Below are 11,954 nucleotides of genomic sequence, written 5' to 3' on the forward strand. Positions count from 1 at the left end.
CTGGAGTATCATTCATAGCGTCATTGAATGCTCTGGACCTTTAATTGCAAGGGAACCCCATTCTTGACAAAGATGAATCTGTAACATCTTAAATCACAAATTTGCTGTAGTGTGAGCAGAGTTTTCCTGTAAGTGTCCACCTCAGAAGAAATGCGCTCTTTTGCATCTTTGAGTGCACACATACACACAGAAAAAAAGTATCTTTTCATAAGTGAAACATCTGTTGCAATATTGAGCCATGGTAGAAGGCTATAATTTTACCCTGTGCGAGTGGTGGGGTAGAGTTAGCGTGAGCTCTAAGTGGAGAATTCAGATGTAAGCCATGCTAAACAATGCTGGAAGGCTGAAATTCAGCTGGGTTGTACGCTATGGGAAGCACCAAAAGCAACACTGATCAGGAAATCATGTTTTGGGCTTATCTGTCCTAATCTGAAAATATTTCCCGAGTGAAGATTTTCAGGAGACTTAGAGAAATCTCTGGTTTCTACAGCAAGAGAGTTCTAGATGTAGAGCTATTCAACGTAAGGCAGGTCTTATGGCCTGGTTTCAAGGGGAATTTAAATGCAAGAGAAAGACAAGGCACCCCTGATATCAGGTGGTACCTTACCGAGGTTTTTTTCAGATCATAATATTGAGCTGAGGCATTCTTTACTGGATACAGACTTATATCAGTAGTATTCTACATAAACTTAAAGGGTTCTGCAGCCAATTCTTTAGAATCTGTTAGTACTTACAGCACATAAGGTTTCTGAAATACATATATACATATATATTTATAATAAATATCCATAGAAAGGTTACGTGTTCAGAAAACTTGTGTACGGGGACATGTTTTAGTGGTGAACATGGCTGTTGAACTGGATGATCTTAGAGATCTTTTCCAGACTTATCAATTCCATGATTCTATGATTCTATATGCTATTAAGCTTCACTGGACTAGTTAGAAAATTATAAGAAAGAGTATGTTATAGATACAAAGAAAATGTTAAAAATAAGGAGAAATGTGTGAAATATTGCTCCTTGAGGACAGACATAACTCTATGCCTCCTAAATTTAAGAGTTCCTTCATTAAATGAACAGAGACCAAAGATTTTAAATCTTATTTCAGCTTTTTCTGTTTATAGAATAGACTGCTGTAGCGTTTCCAATAACGTCTTTTTCTGGTTTTATTCCAAAACAGAATACTTATAAACCAAACATAACGAAATTCAAAAAAGAAATTCACAATTGTGCACTTATGCTGTTACTGGCTTTATAATATGCTGCAATTAATTTTTAAAAGAAAAAGAGAAACATCAAACATTTTGGAAAAATATTAAGTTAAATATTTGCTCCTGAAATTCTTATATAGACAAGTAGGAATTACTTTATAAATGAATAATATTTTGGAAATCCTCATATTTTGTCTTTCCACTTTCGTATATGTAAGAAGCCTTCATTTTCATGGCATTTTCATTAGGTAATTCCTAACAATGCTGTTCCATTTTGATGATCCAAATTGGCATTTAAAAATGTCTGGAGTGAGCTTTAGAGTACAAGCTATCCAAGGACTACTCAAAATTTATCATGTCACCACCTTAGAGAAAAGATTAACTGTAAAGAGATCCAGTTTTCAGGGCTGTTTTGAGTAGAGGTGACACTCTATGCAGTGCTTTATTTGCACAGTCTTGCTAGTGAGTCAGAGCTTTCATTACCAGAAAAAGGAGAGCAGACATGTTTCTTTCAGTCTGCCTTTCAAGCTCTCTGTTTGTTGCTTTGCCTGTTAAAGACTTGCTTAGTTTCAAGCTCCAACAGAGATTTCTCATTAGCCAGCGCATCAGAACACCACAATGGTGTAACTTCCATATCATTAAATCTTTGATGCATCTGTAAAGACTGCCGACACCACCTGTCATAGCTGTGAAGAAGATATTCATCCACGGGAGATTTGAATAGCACTGTGAATTTCTATCATACAGGTCCTTTTACAGCCATCACTTTTGGCTGCCATCAAAGATAGGTCAAGTGGAGTGCTGGATGTGAAACCTCTTGGCCTATTACATTTACTGGAAACTCAAATCCAGGTTAAACTATAGCCCTGTATATAAAAATACCCAAGTGTGTTTGTGCTCACTGCACATCCAAGGGAAATGTCTTCTAATTTAAAGTACTGAACTAGAAGCTGGGTTGACTGGTATTTATTCCAGGACCTTTTTCTCCTGATGTAAATTTTCAACAGCTAGATACTCACTTCATTTCTATGTATTTTTTACCTTTGTTTTTGAAGAGCGTAAATTAGATTAACTAGTTTGTTTTGCATATTTGCAACATCTATATTAGGCGCAAACTCACCTATTTTTTTTGCTGTTGAGTTTCCAAACTCATAGAAAAGCACTATTTTGTTTCTAATATTAAGTTGTATGTGTTGATTTGATATTGATTTTGAGATAGCCTCAGAGGTAGCATAATAGAAGTACAAGTTATTAATATCTTTAGCACTAGACTATCATACTATTTTCAGAATATGAAAGATTAGAGAATATATGAAAAACCTGTATAATAACTAAAATTTACAGGATGTTCACCTTCATCTGGTTCTTACCTGGAAAAATCATATGGTTTGAAAAATCACAGTAGTTGCAAACTGGAAAATGGAACTAGAGCTAATGAAAGGTATTCCTGAAATAAAGGGAGAAATCCACTACTTTCAGCATTTGAAAAAACACTGTTGTCCTTACTCTGACACATACTGTAGAAAAACATAAACCAAACAAAGGTATAATAACCTTCGAGAAAAGCAAGATGGCATAAGAAAGGAGATACTGTGAAGAAAATATATCTGTCTAAGACTGAGCCTTTGCCCTGATAGAGGCCACTTTGTGTACAATCCCAAGGGCTCTACTGGACACAGAAACAGATTCCATGTTATGGGCACAAGATTTTAATAAACACGGGTCATGTATTTACATGTACTCTATTTAAAGTGTGGAGTTGAATTTTGAAGACACCTGAACACCTCTATCATTATTCCAGTACCTTGCTTGCACTTTACCCAGTGACTTATGCAGCCAACTTTTTTTCTGACTTTGCATCCACAAAATAAACAACTGATATATGGAAACAAAAATGTTCCTTCATACACAAGGGTTTCTACATACAGAAGGGTACTTCCCACATCCTTCCCAGGGTTGCGTCTGCCTACAGTGGCAGAGAAATGATTCTTGTTCATAGTGAATCAATTGTGAACCATTTGTACTTTTTCCATATACCCCAAATATCACATCTTCAAGGATGAATCTACTGTAGATTTAGGATATTGTTAGCAGTTTATTAGACTTTTTAGACTAACACTATTCTGTGTTGACTCATACATGAAGGAGATAGAGGAGTAACATTTTAAGAGTGCTGTTCTGCTTCTTCTTCCTAATTTGCCTCAGAGTTCATTTGGATATGCTTGTATGATACTTCCAGGAAAACATTATCTCCATGATCAAGACTAAATCCATGAAGGTGCTTAGACACCTCACTACCAGGCAGTCTAAACTTAGATTGTTGGAAGTCCATAGGTACCAATATTTCTGGCTATAAAATCCACTACATATCTGTCACTCAGAGCTATGCTCATCATGCTGATGACAGGAAAGGTGTCTTTACATTTGAAGAACACACAGAAAGAAGAAATGTCCAATATACATCCCTCAAATCCCTTCTTTCACTGTTTTGCTACTGGGAATTGAACAAAGTTTCTCAGAAACTGAACTCAACTAGATTTTTCCAACATAACTCTTCCTTTCCTGTCCCTAATGAAGCAGCATGAATTTGTATATAATAAATACTAATCATCAAAGCATTACAATTAGAATTAATAACACAGATAATTAAAATGTCAGAAATTATCAATGTTATAATGTTGAAAGCTCAGTTGCCTGTTGGAAATCAAGCACATGTGAAAAAGTGAAAATTACAATAAACTATTTTTTTTATTTTTAATTTGGTGTGGGAGAAGTAGAAGTAGAAGCTTTCTTAAAAATAAAATATTGGTAGGATACTGGGAATAGGCTTTGTAAAAAATTATCACAGTGGCAAGCTCCATTGAAACAGAAGAGAGCTCGGTTCCTGGGAAACAGCACACTACCCTTACAAGAGCTTGACCCTTGAGATCAGTGATCAAAGTCTTGCTCAGCTCACACTTTTCTCTTTGAACTAAGTACCATTGCTGTACCCAAGTATCTTGTCTCTTTTATCATGTAAGTGTTGCTATAGGGTGCATTATGGCCCACAGAGTTGGACCTCTTATTTATGTTCTTCCATTGATTTATAGATATTTTTGATTGGCTGTCTAGAAAAAATCCTGATAGGCAAAGTAGATATAATTTTAAATAAACCTACAGAAAAATCCCTCTTATGGCATACATTATCAATAGAACATGGACAATCTTCCTGCCTATCCTATCCTGCTCTTCACAGATCCCTGTAGTTAAAACCTATTAGTTTTTCCTTTCCCAATACTGTTCAGCAGAAGAATGCTTTAACTTACCCATTTTGTGTGCCACTCCGGCTGCCATGACAGATGCTCTGACTAACTACAGGCCCCAGATAATTATTTAAAATTTTTTTTGATGATTTATCAGTGAATGGGATCCTTGATAAATCTTAACATTTGTTACAAGTTTTCCCTTGTAAATTTTTATTCCTTTTCCAATAGTAAATAAATTATGACAGTGGATTGTTTAGGCATTTTAAAAATGGCCAGGATTTCTTGCATCGTGGTCTACGACCTGCAGCGTCCTGTTCCTATGCAGGTAATAGCAAGTCACATGAGAGCACAAAGTTCCAAGGGAAATCTCCTCATCTGCTTCTTTGGAATTGTAGCTGAAACTGTATGAAGCTTGTGAAGCTTGTACTAAGTGGATTTATAGTGATATTCTCTACAGCGTGGAGGTGGGACTGGGAGAAAGAGCTCATCTCTGAAAGGTTACACAGGGTTGCAGAGGTTGTGTGGGCTGGCTCAGCTGCTCTCAGGCTACTCAGGAAAATTTTCATCTCTTTTCCACCTCTTCCCTTTGGCAATTGATAAAGAGAATAAAATTTGAGTTTTGCATCAGATTTTAATAGTTTTTTTTTTCACTTCCCTCCTAGTTTTTAGTATAAAATGTCATTGGCGTCGTGGCGTTGGTCCATTTAATTTTTCCTCTTATCTTGAATGTCTCCACCCCATACAAGGTGCACTGGAGGAAAACCCTCTGCAAATGACATCGAAACATCAGGTTACCTGAGAGGTTTGCCCGTAAGTATAACAAGTTCTTTTAGTTAGGGCTGAATAATTGAGTGACTCCCCAGAAAGAAAAATAATGAACTCTCCAACTCCTACTGGATCTTCCTGAAAATGTTAGTTTCTGTACCAGACTAAAATAAAAGGCTTTCCTTCTAAAAATATTAATATTCCTAAAAATTTTACTACCAGTATGGACTGCATATCTGGACATCTAAAAGTTACTTTTTTGCTCCCAAAAGGTCATGCTGCATGGACTGCCCTTTTGTACTTCCTCAAGAAATCAGGATTGATCTGTTAGCTTTAGAGAAACTTTGGGAGGTACTGGATGAGTGGAAAATACATAGTCAAGAATCCACAGAAATATTTGCAAACCATTTTTAATCACCCTATAACAACTTTAAAAACCACTGAAAACCTAAAGTTGGAACTATTGCTGTGTCTCAGGAAGAAGGCAGAGGGGAATATGTGCTATGTGCCCCTACCAGGACAGTTTTCTTTAGCTAAATTTCCCCAAGGATCCTAGGGGGATCCTCCTGTAAAGAAACCCTAAGGTTATTTCCATCTGAATCTGTGGGAAAACTCTTTCCTCTTCCTAAAGTTGGCAGCTGGTTAAGTCATGAGTGGGTGGGAGAGCTGCTTCAGCTAACATCTGCAAAGCCTAACTGGACAGGTTCACAGGTGCCCTCTGTTCTGTGTCTTTCGGGGCCCACTCCCAGTGACTCTGAGTAGGGTATAAATCCCCCCCTGGTGGAGCAGACCTATCACCCTCCATATTTCCCCCTCCATTATCACCAGGTGCTGAGGCTTTACCCAAGCTGCAACTTTAACAAAAAGGTGTCTCTAGAAAAGGAAGCTAAAGGGCCAACACAGATCACAAGTTAATTTATTTAACATTAATGCGTGTTTTTCTTTTTCTGTTTCCAAATCTCTGAAAAACCTCATGCTTCCCTTTTCACAGAAGAAGCTAATAAGCTTACTGTTTTATTTATTTTTTTTTAAAAATGGTCTACATTTCCTTGTTAGTTCCTTGAAGTATTCCCTATTTTGCTGAGAGCTCTTTTTCCCCAATGGAAGTGAAATAAAAGCTGGAGCAGAGGATCACTTGGATATTCTGGAGGATTTTCCATGTCTCCTACATTTTGAGATGGTTCATGGTGACACAGGACCCTCAGACATCGGAATGTTCTCCACAGGCAAGATCCAAGAGGGAGGAAAGCTCTGTGCAGGGATCATACACTGCACCAGCTGGCAGCCAGCAGCTACAGGACTGCTGCTGCTGCTGCTGAGGTGTCTTCCCAGGGGCCAAGGGCGGAGATGACTGATACAAAGGATGAGACATCTTTGCCTACAGCCTACAGAGCAGCCAGGCTGAACAGGGACATCTCTTGTGTGGTACTAAGTGATGGGGTTAAGGACAGGAACATTATGGGCCATATGGCAGTCATTTTTGATTGATAATAGGTGTTTATACATTTCATGCTGTCTCTGGAGGCATGCCTATAAAGATGAGACAACAGGTCCCAAAGGAACAGAAATTTGGATTTCTGCCTCATCATTCAGCCTGCCTCTTTACTAAGATTGTGATCTTATTCAGCACAAGTATACAAAATACCAAAGATAAAATAAGTAATTGGTTAAGTCTGCAAAGTTACATTAATGGCTCTGAGCATGGATATAGATACAGACTAACACTATATATTTAAAAATGTTTTATTCCTTGAGCATTCAGATGGTGGGATATTTGATCGTATATTTTGTTTTGTTATATTTAGAATCTCTTCCCTCATCTCTTTTTATATGTTTATCTTTGTTTTTAAACTAGTATTACTGAAGCAGGTAATGCATAATTTATGTAAAGAATGATCTTCATTTAACTCTTAGAGAAGCATGAAAGTTACATGCAATCACCAGTTTTTGTTAGGCCTTGCAACCAGCAGCTGTGCATTAACTAGGCTTCCATAGGTGTGTTGCTTCCAAAGTAAAGGAAATGACTAAAAAAAGGCAGCCCCACTGACCTTCGTCTCTGGGTTATCTTTTGTAGCCTTTTCTCTCCCATCATTTAGTGTTTCAGTATGATTGTCTGAAACTGGATGGATCTGAGCTGCCAAAGCCACCAGCAAGGTTACACGAAGAAAGAGTAGTTGTACTGTCTTCCTCAGCCTACACACTGACTCATTAATGTGTTTTTTGAAGTCCTGGGAGCTCTATCAAGAAGTCTGTGAAGGAATCTTCAAAAAGGAAGCTACTAGAGATAACCACCGAGAGAATGTACAAAGTAAGTACATATTTGGCAGACTGGCAGAAAGTATAGAACAGTTTCTTACTAATTGCTCAGATAACACAAAGTTATTCAGGGAATGATACTGGACTATAATACTATAAAACAGCATGCTTTTCAACTGGAAAATAATTTCTGGGGAAAAGAAAGTAATTTCGGCAGCTGTAACAGTTTCATAAACAGATTATGTTCTATTTATGTCCTGTGCTAAAGCAAGGTGGAAGGAGCAAAGACCAAGGTTTGAAACATAGAAGAAGTAGATAAAATTTCTGTATAGCTCTGAAAATGTTTTGTTGTATTAATTTTGATGGAATAAAGAGACTTCAGAAGTATTTAAAGGATGAACACTAAATAATCAAATAACACTCAAATTTTAATTACAGAAGACCTGACCTCTTTTGTTCCATGTTATAAAATTACCATTACAAGTATTTTAAGCAAATTTAAATATTATACAAAAGAAGGAACAAGAGACAAAAGTATTTGTAAAGTAACATAGTAATTAAGCTTTGTAATAATTCCTTATTCCCGTTTCCTTCAAAAGCAGAGACTATTTGAAGGAAAAATCTTTTGACTTACAGAATTTCAGATGGTTTATAGAAAAGAGAAATGCATTCAGGCTTTGTCTACTTTATTGATGTTAGAGTCCTGAAGGCAGTGTGAGAATAACAAATGCAAAAGGTTTAGAGAAGAATAACCAATGCTGGAAAGGGATTATTAGCTTCTGGTTTTCAGTTTAGCTTTTCAGTCTTACCCCCTGAAAATATAATCAGAACAGCATAGGTTTTTGCTTACTGCTCTTATACCTAGCAAAATCCATGCCATCGTGAGGTTATTTAAGGACCTCATTGTTACTGTGTCATTTTATTCATAGATTTATGCATACTACTGATGTATTAGATTGCTGAGTCAGTCATGTTAAACAACAGACAAAAAAACTCCAGAGCTGAGAACCAGTTCTATGTTGTGAAGTTCCTTCAGGACTAAAGTCACCAAGAGAGCTGTTGCTGCTCTCTGGATTGTTCTCTTCAGCTCAGGATAGACAGAGATACTGTGTAAAACAGTATGATGGGGGAATGAGGATATCATGGTGCAGTTTGATATCTATGGGAAGGATGCTAGAATTCACTTCTTATTTCGGCCCTTCCCTAGGCATTATTTGCAAAATGAAATGCAATTAATAAAATAGACTACTTTGTCTTTATTTTCCCATTAATTATGATTGATTTCTGTCATAATAATTTTGGTCCATATATTTCCAATTTTAGTCTCTTTTGTTTATCATATATCTTTTGAGAACTACCTCAGAAACATTTATATTTAATTTGCTTAACTCCAGGTTCCCATCTTTAACCTCTCATTTTTATGTTATATAGTGTTTTATGCTTTTGTTGCTTTAGACAGAAAAAGTCTGTTAGGTTCTATGTGCTAACCACCTATCCTTTTGGATCAGCATGATTTTCCCTGAAGTTGTTGATTACATGTGTCCATACAACTTGTTTTAAACAAGATGGGATGCATGTAATCTACATAATCAACTCAGTGTACTAATTAGAGAAACCGCTACATTCAATATCCTAGAAAAATGATGCCAGGCTAACACAAGGATATTGAAAGCATCTGCTTCTCTAATTAGCAGACATGGGCCTTATCTGCCATTTATTCAAAGTGTTACTGCGTCAAAGGATTTTGCTATGCCAAAGATTAGTGACATTTTGATCTAGGAAGGTGAAAAATAAGATACCTCAACAAGTACTGCACGGAAAGCTGTATTTTGCAAAGTAAACAAGGCACCAAAATTAATTCCTCCACAAAGAATAATGTACAGGCCATATAAAGCTGCAGAATATAGTCAGAAAGAATAAGCCATATATGGATGTTTTTTGTGAAGCTATTTAGAAGAAATAGTTCAGAAACAGCCTATTTAGAATTCTGTGATGATGAGTATATGACATAATAAATGGTGAGTTTACCATTTCTCTCATTCCAAGCATCTATATTCAGCACATTTTGGAAAAATTACCAGTATTAATTTTTTTGTCAGGAAATGTTGGCCATTAGTTCTCACTAATCCTTTATTTCTGTATAAAGAAATTCATGTTCACTGCTTCCTCCACCAGAAAGCTCAAAAAATACCATAATTAGGCCACTGCAATGTTATTACTATTTTTTTAAAATCTGACTTTTAAAAACATTGACTACAAGACAATTTATCTAGGCATCAAAATTTTTTGCAATCATTTTCTGCTTCCTAAATAAGCTTTTCAGTGTTCTCCAAAACTTGTGGACAGTCCAGGATTCCAGTATAAGTTTCACCAAAGTCATATGTAAAGAAAGCATCAACATAGTTTTAAGCATGAATCCCCAGATTATGCATTGAGAAACACATGATTTGTTCTTGACTGAATATTTCATGTGAAATTCAGATGATGTATAATATTCAGCTGAAAAACACAGACCTTGCATAGTGCTGGTTTTGTTTTTATATTATGCTATGCCATTGCTATTTGCCAAGTTGTACAACTTACTGTTCCTCTTTGCCTTTATTGGTATTTATAATTCTGCTCAATCTAGGAATTGAGAAGAAAATTTATTGTTTACTTCTGGATAATTTAAGGAAATATGAGTAGAACTAGGTTGGTCTAAAGGCAAAGGGGATATAGATTGTCCATAGAGGTCCTCAGACTGTAGTCAGCCCTACAGAAAATAATGCATCAAGATGTCATTGGGTAGTTTGTCTTGGAAGAAAACTTAAAGGTCATCTAATACAAATCCCCCTGACATGGTCAGGGATGTCAGTCACTGATAAGGTTGTCCAGGGCTCCATCCAACCTGGCCTTGAACTCTTCCAGGGCAGTGTCTCTGACTAAAGCATTTCTTCCTGACATCTATTCTAAACCTTCCCTCTTTCAGTTTAAAACCATTGTCCCATGTCTTTTCACTATTGGCCTGTTTAAAAAGTATCTCCCCTTCCTTTTTATAAGCTCTCTTAAGCTACTGGAAGGTCCAATGGGGTCTTCCCAGAGCCATAGTTTCTCCATGCTGAACAATCCCAGCTCTCTCAGCCTGTTTTTGTAGGAAATGTGCTCCAGCCCTCTGATCATATTTGTGGCCTTCCTCTGGACCTGCTCCAACAGATCCATGTCTTTCATATGCTGAGAAGCCCAGAGTTGGATGCAGCACTCCCCATGGGATCTCACAAGGACAGTGTAGAGGGGCAGAATCCCCCAGAATCTCCCTCATTGATATGCTGGCCACACTTCTTTTGGTGCTGCCCAAGATACAATTTGCTTTCTGGGCTGTGAGCACACTCTGTTGGCTCATGTCCAGGATATCATCCACAAGAATCCCCAAAACCTTTCCTGCAAGGTGGCTCTCAAGGAATCTCACTAATGCAAGTGATTGCTCCCAAACTTCCACCTTATGGTCATATTTAAACTGTAAGGAAAAAAGAGTGTTGTAGTCATCTAAGTGCCTTTCTTAATGAATATCCTTCCCTTAAAAAATAAAAATAAAAATAGTGGTTTTACCATATTAGCTCAGATAAAATGCTTGATGTGTGGTAGACCCAGAGGCTGTTACTGGGATTCCACTCTTTTCACCTTGAAGGCACTAGCTTTAACTCCTTTTTCCAGTGGATAAAAGGAGTTTCCCTGTAGGTGAGTTTGCATTTCACTTCCAGGCCAGCAAAAATGTAGTTTTCTGCAACCAAATATTTTTGTTTCTCTTTCAGTAGACTGAATGGGGACATGACCTAAGCCTACCTGGGAGACCCCAACCTCACTGGTGGGACAAGGCAGTGGGGGTGTGTGTTTGTGAAGGAGTGAGTAGGCACCAACAAATCTCCACCAGTCCATCTGCAGCAATACCTGTTGCAATTTGTCCTTTTAAGGTAGAGAATGATACAAAGATGTTTTTGGTTTTTCTTCAACCCCTCCTCTGTCTCCTCCCTGAGTCTTATCTGGACTTAGAAGGAGGGAGAAGAGGTGAATGCTCCCTTGTCTGCCAGAACAGTCTCACACTACTTCCCTTCTACCATGCTGCACGCTTTTTTTTTCTTTTTTTTTTTTTTTTTATGACTGTGATACAAAGACATGAGACAGACGTTTTTTTCTCTACAAGGCTTTCTGTTTAATTAAAGGCCTATTGTGCCTGAGCTAACTCTGGGTTTTAAGGAGGGCTCTGTTTAAAATCAGGGTAATAGTTTATTACAATTCTAGAAAAGAGCATTTACATAGAAATATTTTGCTCTGGTTAAAATTTTTGTGGAATACCACAAAATACAAAATAGATCCCTTAATCTCAGTGGATACCTTGAAAACTTATTACTAAAACACATATAAATGTGTAAGTAGTATTAATTTTCTGAATGTTGGCGTGTTGTAAAATTCTGTTTTCTTTTCATTTCATGCTGTTGTAAAT

This window comes from Anomalospiza imberbis, chromosome 1, assembly GCF_031753505.1.
Source record: "Anomalospiza imberbis isolate Cuckoo-Finch-1a 21T00152 chromosome 1, ASM3175350v1, whole genome shotgun sequence".
In the NCBI taxonomy this organism is placed as follows: Eukaryota; Metazoa; Chordata; class Aves; order Passeriformes; family Viduidae; genus Anomalospiza; species Anomalospiza imberbis.